General features: G+C 42.5%; 1 long non-coding RNA gene across 1 annotated transcript in view; it reads right to left on the reverse strand.

The window, feature by feature from the left end:
- LOC125326602 overlaps nt 1-2,653 on the reverse strand; it is a 54,403-nt gene extending 51,750 nt beyond the window's left edge. The window contains exons 1-2 of the long non-coding RNA XR_007203909.1: nt 2,570-2,653; nt 748-914 (exon numbers count right to left, since the gene is read on the reverse strand). This is a non-coding gene — a long non-coding RNA (uncharacterized LOC125326602). The remainder of the gene's footprint in view (nt 1-747; nt 915-2,569) is intronic.
- Between the last annotated feature and the right edge of the window lie 3,894 nt (nt 2,654-6,547).

Below are 6,547 nucleotides of genomic sequence, written 5' to 3' on the forward strand. Positions count from 1 at the left end.
AATACATTTTGCTGCTTGTTAAAGTGACACCCAAATTTGGAAGAGGGGAATGGATTTGAAGTTCAAGCCCTCAAGGCTCATATTATTTTTCCAATCCCAATAAATTATTGTGCCAAGTGAACTTTTAGGAATAAAAATAAGCCAAAAAGCCAATGTTGAGATTTGAAAATAATGACAGAATCTTGAAAGCATGTAGATTTAGAGTAATTAAAAATCTATTTTCTTTTTTAAATGGGTTGATTAAACATTTTCAGTAAATTATTTGTTCTGTGGGGAAAACCTGCATTTCTGTTAGAAACACTCCTGACAAATACTGCAGATGTATTGCTATTAAGTCATAAATATTCAGTGACTGCTGTATGAGTGTGGTAACATAGCTTTGTGTACCATACAAAGCTATTTGAACCGCAGCAGAAGCCCTGAAATTTGTAATGCATTCCAGAGCTGGAAATAGAGTTAGTGTCTGTGAACTGAGGGGCATGAGACTGTCAGGCTTTATAGGAGAGAAGCTGGGATGTTTTAAGACTCACCTGGCTACACAGAAATGGGAGTGGGGAGAATTATTTGGAAATCCAAATGAGCATAAGCTGTTATATACCCCTTAAGAGGTCCTTCTTTCTGCCCTCAGAAATATTTATATTCTTACAAACCTAGCTAGTCAGTGTATCCCTGGCAAGCATTCCTGACGGATTGACATGTAAGTGGAAAAGAGAACATAAAAAATGAAAAGGTTCTTCATGTTGGTACCTGAGGTCTTTTCTGCCATTTGTTGCTTGTTTCTGTAGCAGAGGAGATGAAGGGACCTTTCCTGGGAGGAAAGTCCTCCCAAACTTTCAGGCAGGATCCGGGTGCTCTCTGTGCTGCCAAGGGAGGGGCTGTGGCCCAGTGGCTCCTGTGCTCCAGTGAGAGGGCACCTGGGCAATGCAGGGAGTTGTGGTCAATGGTAACAAACTACAGAACTGGAAATTTGCAAGAATAAAGCACAGACACTTAACATCAAGGAAATAGTGTGGTTTTTCTCAGGGAAAAATAGAGTGTGACAATACAGCAACCATGCCAAACACACAAAGTTGAAGCCTGAGGGTAGCTCCCCTCAGGAAATAGAAGTTCACTCTATGTGCATGCATGTGTTTGCATCTCTAATGTGATACTCCACAGTTTCCAGCCCAGGGTAGTTTAGGATTACCCATAACAAAGCAACTCCTGTTCTCTGCTTTTGCTGCTTCACCCAAGCCCTGCTCTGGATGGCCCAAGTACGGCAACATTACAGGTTTGGGCAGCCCTGTTTTACAAAAAGCAAAGAATATTTTCAGTTCCTGCAGCTGGGGCAGCTACTTCTGCCCCATCACAGATGTACAGTCTCAAAAGGATGCCAGCTAGCAAGGGAAGATGGGGAAGACATGCAGTGTCACTTCAATGAAGAAGTACTTCTGCTACACTACAGATTTGTTTGTTTTATCACTCTAGTCTCCTCTGACTCTTGATACTATAATGTAGAACACCAAAAACCTAAACCAAAGAAAATACACCCTGCCAAAACCCAGATCAACTGTTGCCAGTCTACAAAATCTTCCTGAAAAATTGTGTGTAATCCATAACAATGCAATTTCTATGGTATTAAATTCCACGATGGCTAAGCAACAAGTTGAAAACAGGGCTGTTGTTCATTTGGGTTTTTTTTACACACACAGAATTCCCACCCACCCATACTTTGAGGTAGCAAGCCAAGGCCCCAGAGGAGAAGTAAAGGGATGGATGTTTTGTTTTTTTTAACTTTCTCCAGAGGGAATTTTTTCATCTCAGTGTAGTTAATTATGTTCAAGCTACAAGTAAAATCATTACACTTCTACAAAAATAAGAGCATCTCTTCCCCACCCATCTCATACTCAGTATTCACGATGTTTTCTGCTGCAGGATTTCCATACATTTCCTCAAGGTGTGCCACTGAACTTCCAACACGTTTCTAAAAAGACATTCTGACACAAAGGAAGTCCTGAAGTTTTGCTAACCAACGTGCTTCACCGACAGGGAACATCAGCAAGTGCCTGTTAGGCAGTGCATGAACAATTAAGTAAATCACAGGAGCCTGAGAGCCTAACAGAGGCAAGATCCCTGTTGTAGGTGCTCTAAAATATTAGCTAAAATAGCTGAAATATTAGTTTCATTGTCAGCTAGGGGATTCAGTAGCCAGGCCATCAGCAATAACACCACTCCACACTTCCAGCTGGCAGTATGTATTCCAATGAACTTGAACCAATAATTCATTGAAAAATAAATACTTTTAACAGTGACATCCAAGAGAAAGGAAACAATGCAGGGGGATCCACAGTGACTGCAGTTATCAGCAAGTTTGATCTGCCAGGAGCCTCATTACAGGAGAGGTTTCAGTGAGTCAGCAGTGCTCAAAGATTGTCCACTCCTTGCTGAGGTAACTCACCATTTGGATGTAGCCTGTCATCCATGAGGGGGTGGCATGGCCTTGCTGGATGTTCACCCTATGAAGAAATACTCACAGCATTTCAACACCAGTGTAACATGCAGCAGAGTGAGAATAAATATCAACTCCTACCTTCTTTTATTAAAGAAGCTATGATCCGTGCAGGAATGTAAATGGTGCTGAAGATACATTTCAGTCTTCATAGGAAACATCTCCTGTGATAAGAGCAGGAGCAAAATGACAAGAGTTGTCCTGACAGTGCTCGAGGGGGTGTGAATAACAAAGAGGAGGTAGAACCATGCAGACTGACTGCTCATCCCCTTCATTTACTGTAACCAGCTTTCTTCCTGACAAACTTCAGAGTCATAATTCAGTAATGCTGAAGTGAGTCATTCCAGAAATAGGCCCCAAGACAAGCCATCAACAAGCAAGGTGGAGGGACATAATCAGCCATTCTAGACACACTGGGATGCAGTAGCTGAAATTAAGAACTACATCAAGAGAGCAGGGAAAAGTTTAATGGAGGCAGAAAGTGGTCCCAGGGAAGCAGCAGTCACTTTATGCCAGACTCCTAGTACAAGAAATCAGAAGACATGTACCAGCATCACTGTCAACTCTCAACAGTAATTTCAAAGGCTTGGATCAGCCTCTTCTTACTGGAAAAAAACCCCAGGAATAAAGTGCCCAGGTCTCAGCTCACTTCTGCAAGGACCCTCCATACACACAGACAGTAGAGGTCCAACAGAGGTGAAAAATCCATTGAGGCTGCCCAACACTGTAAAAAATACACACATGAGCTGCAATTGTTTGCAGATGCAAATGACATACAGTACTAAAATGTTGACCGGAAAAAGTTTACTGTTACTATCTATACAGAGAATGCACCTAGCCTGGTAAAAGGGAAAAAAAAAAAGGGTCCTCAATTGTAATGCTAAAATGCCTCATTATGAACTTGTGGTTTCAGCCCTGGCAGAAGACAGGCCAAAATATTTCACCCCAGGGCACTAACCTATGAAGCTTGTTTGGGTTACAGCAACTTTTCAGAAAGTAACCATGGATCCAGTGCATTTCAAGGCAAGACTCATGGGTCTAACAATTATCTGAGGGACTTTTTCCTAGCATGGATTTGGGTAATTCAGTCACCTTCTCTGGTGCTTGCAAAGCCTTTCTCTGCCAGATTAAGTGCTGTTATCAGAAGTCTTTCCGTACAAAGATATTTATAGATAAAGAAAAAACCCCAAACTTAAACGGAGATCACAAAGCAAACTTGTCAAACTTTGTTGTAGATTTTGAGGTTGCCATAAGCACTTCTACCTGCAAGGCATGGGCTGGCACACGCCATTGCTGTTTATTGCACTACAGGAACACACCCACATGGCCTCAGTCTGGAGATGAGGATCCCACAGATGTAACATACAGGGCCCTACAGCTTAGATTTCAGTCACACTCAGAAGATGAGAGTCAGGGACCACAAGGAAGCAGTAAGTAGCGGAACATACAGATTATGGCAGGTAACCTCATCCCTCTCAATTTACCATGTTAGTAAGTTTATATGCCCTTTTCTACCCAAATCTGATATCTGACTAGACATCAAAATCTAGACAAAAACCTAAACATCAAATCCTAGACAAGCAAATGCCAGCAGCTGCCAGCCACCAAACAGAGCCCACATCAGCTGCCATTCTCCCAAGTCATAGTTCTGGTGAGAAAATTCTGCTCAGTTTTACAGAGGATCTTCCTATTCTTAATGCATGGAGTGAGTTTTAAGTTGCCTTTATACCATACCTGACTCACCCTAGTTTATGAAGAGGAGGCTAAAATCACAATAACTCCTGTGGGAAAAGTGCCTTACGTATTTTTATTTCTCAGTATCAGACATCTGTGGTAATTCCAGAAACAAGAGAAAGAAAGAGGTGGCAGCATTCCTCCGGTCTGATAATTTCATTGCCATTTGAGCATTGGCACATCATTTCTTATTTTCTCCTGCCCACCTAAAACAGAACATTACAAGATGTGAGCACACTGTAAAAGGAGTTTCAGGAAAAGATACATTATAACACTTCTCAAGCAGGATTTTTTATTTTCTGGATACTTTTTGTTACTATTTCCTGCAATGTGAGCTTGAACACTGAACTCAATTGCCATCACACAGTATGTGTTTCCTCAATTTTTATGGGTTTGTTTGTTTGTTTTACTCAAGTGTCATTAACCAGATCTTGCATTCTATTTCTGACTGGTGATCCAAACACAGTTCTTATTTCTTTTACCAGTTTCACATATTAGATGTCAGATTTGTGTCTGATTGTATGTGGAGGGCTGTGATCCCTTGGCACAAGAGCCCTCTGCACTCCCTTGGAGGAGAGAGGCCTGAGGGCAAAAAGACTCTCCCAGAGATAAGCAACCTTCCTCTGGGTCATGGTGACAAAGTGAAGCACCCCCAGCACGCCTTGTTTCTATATGGTAATAGTCTGTACCCAGTTGGCTCATTGGTTTCTACCCCACCCCCTGCCTTTCCCATAAAAAGCCCCTGTTTCTGCCCCAGACTAGGGAGCCTTTGTCCCTGGCCGTCCCTTCACAGGGGCTGCTGGACAACAAAAGCTGCCTCTGTGGAACTGCCAAACGAGGCTCCTGTCTCTCTGTCCCCGAGTTCGCCTTGGGTGATTTCACAAAGAGCTGATACCACTTGTAGCAGAGAAGTCGCTGCACTTGCTGAAATCCCCTGCTGCCCAAGGAGGCCTGCCATCCCCCCGGAAGAGCTGTTCTTTGCAGGACGCTCTCTCTAGGAAGGTCATGGCACACCGGTGCTGAGCAGCATCGGACCCCCTGCGATAATTGTATGCGTTGCAAGATAAGCAAAACTGCACACTGGAGGCATTTCAGAGTAAAAACACAAACTGCTTGCGAAACTAAGCTGAGATTGGGATACTAACAAAATCAGCTCTCCAGAGCATGGGTCAGCTTCGCAAAACAGTCTTTTTGAGAAAGCTACACTTCAGCTGGTGCTTGAAACAGTTACTTCCTACAGCCCAGTGCTGTAAAATACAATTATGCCTTGTAAGGGAGGGTAAGGTGTAGTACTATTTCACAAAACAAGGTAAGCAAATAATTCTGTGAATCCAAAACAGGCTCCCTTCCTCCTCCCAAGTGGGACAAGTAGCTTAAGCCCAGCACGAGAAGTGGTGTTTAACCATCACTTGTGCAGGGGTATTCCCTCCAGGTCTACCTTTCCCAGTTCATCCAGAGCAGTGACTGAGCTGTCATTAGTCCCCTCTCAGGATGAGAGTTAACCAGATAAAGGCCGAAATTCAGTGACAAATTTCTGATGTTTAAGTATCAGGAAGATCAGCTTCCCGTTTGCAGCACAGAACAGCTAATTCAGAGGAGACATTTGCCTGTTCCAAGTGTCATGTCCACAACCACAATACTGTCGGTTTTCCAGGCCTGATGGTCATTACCACTTTGAGATCCTTAATTTCATGGGGTGACTACTCTCTAATTCACTTTTGAACGCAAGATGTCCGTCTTGCACCAAATAACCCAGATTAAGAGTTAAGATTGTAAAAGCTCATAATTTAGAGTCTTTATGACACTGCTGAAGAAAAAGCAGAAAATTAACCTGCACAGCCTCTCTGATCACTGTCCAACTGAAGTCAAAGATAAGTTATAGCAAATTCTGTATTATTATATCAAGCTCCACTGCTCCAAGCTACTTTAAATGGTCCCTTTGTGTTTCAACAAAATACTGGAAAAAATTGTAATGGTGTTCCTGAGGAAGGACATGACTTGAATTGCATGTGTAAGAATGTGTGCATACTCTGTGACACCAACAACAGGGTGAAAAGGAACTGTTTTACCATGGGGAGGAGACTGGTTTTGTTCACTTACAAGTTATTAACTCTAGGGTTACAGACTAAACTCCAATGAAGAGCACAAGATAACTGTTTTAACAGGCAGTTGGCAGAAGGCATTTGAGATAATGCACCATTTTCCACAGAATACCAAATTTACATAAACTAAAATCAAAGCAAATGAGATTAGATAGGGCTAGAACAAGTTATGCACTACAGGAGAGCATGTGAGTCCCCTAGTTCAAAGGAAGTCACACAATAA

Source organism: Corvus hawaiiensis, chromosome 5 (genome assembly GCF_020740725.1).
Source record: "Corvus hawaiiensis isolate bCorHaw1 chromosome 5, bCorHaw1.pri.cur, whole genome shotgun sequence".
Lineage (NCBI taxonomy): Eukaryota > Metazoa > Chordata > Aves > Passeriformes > Corvidae > Corvus > Corvus hawaiiensis.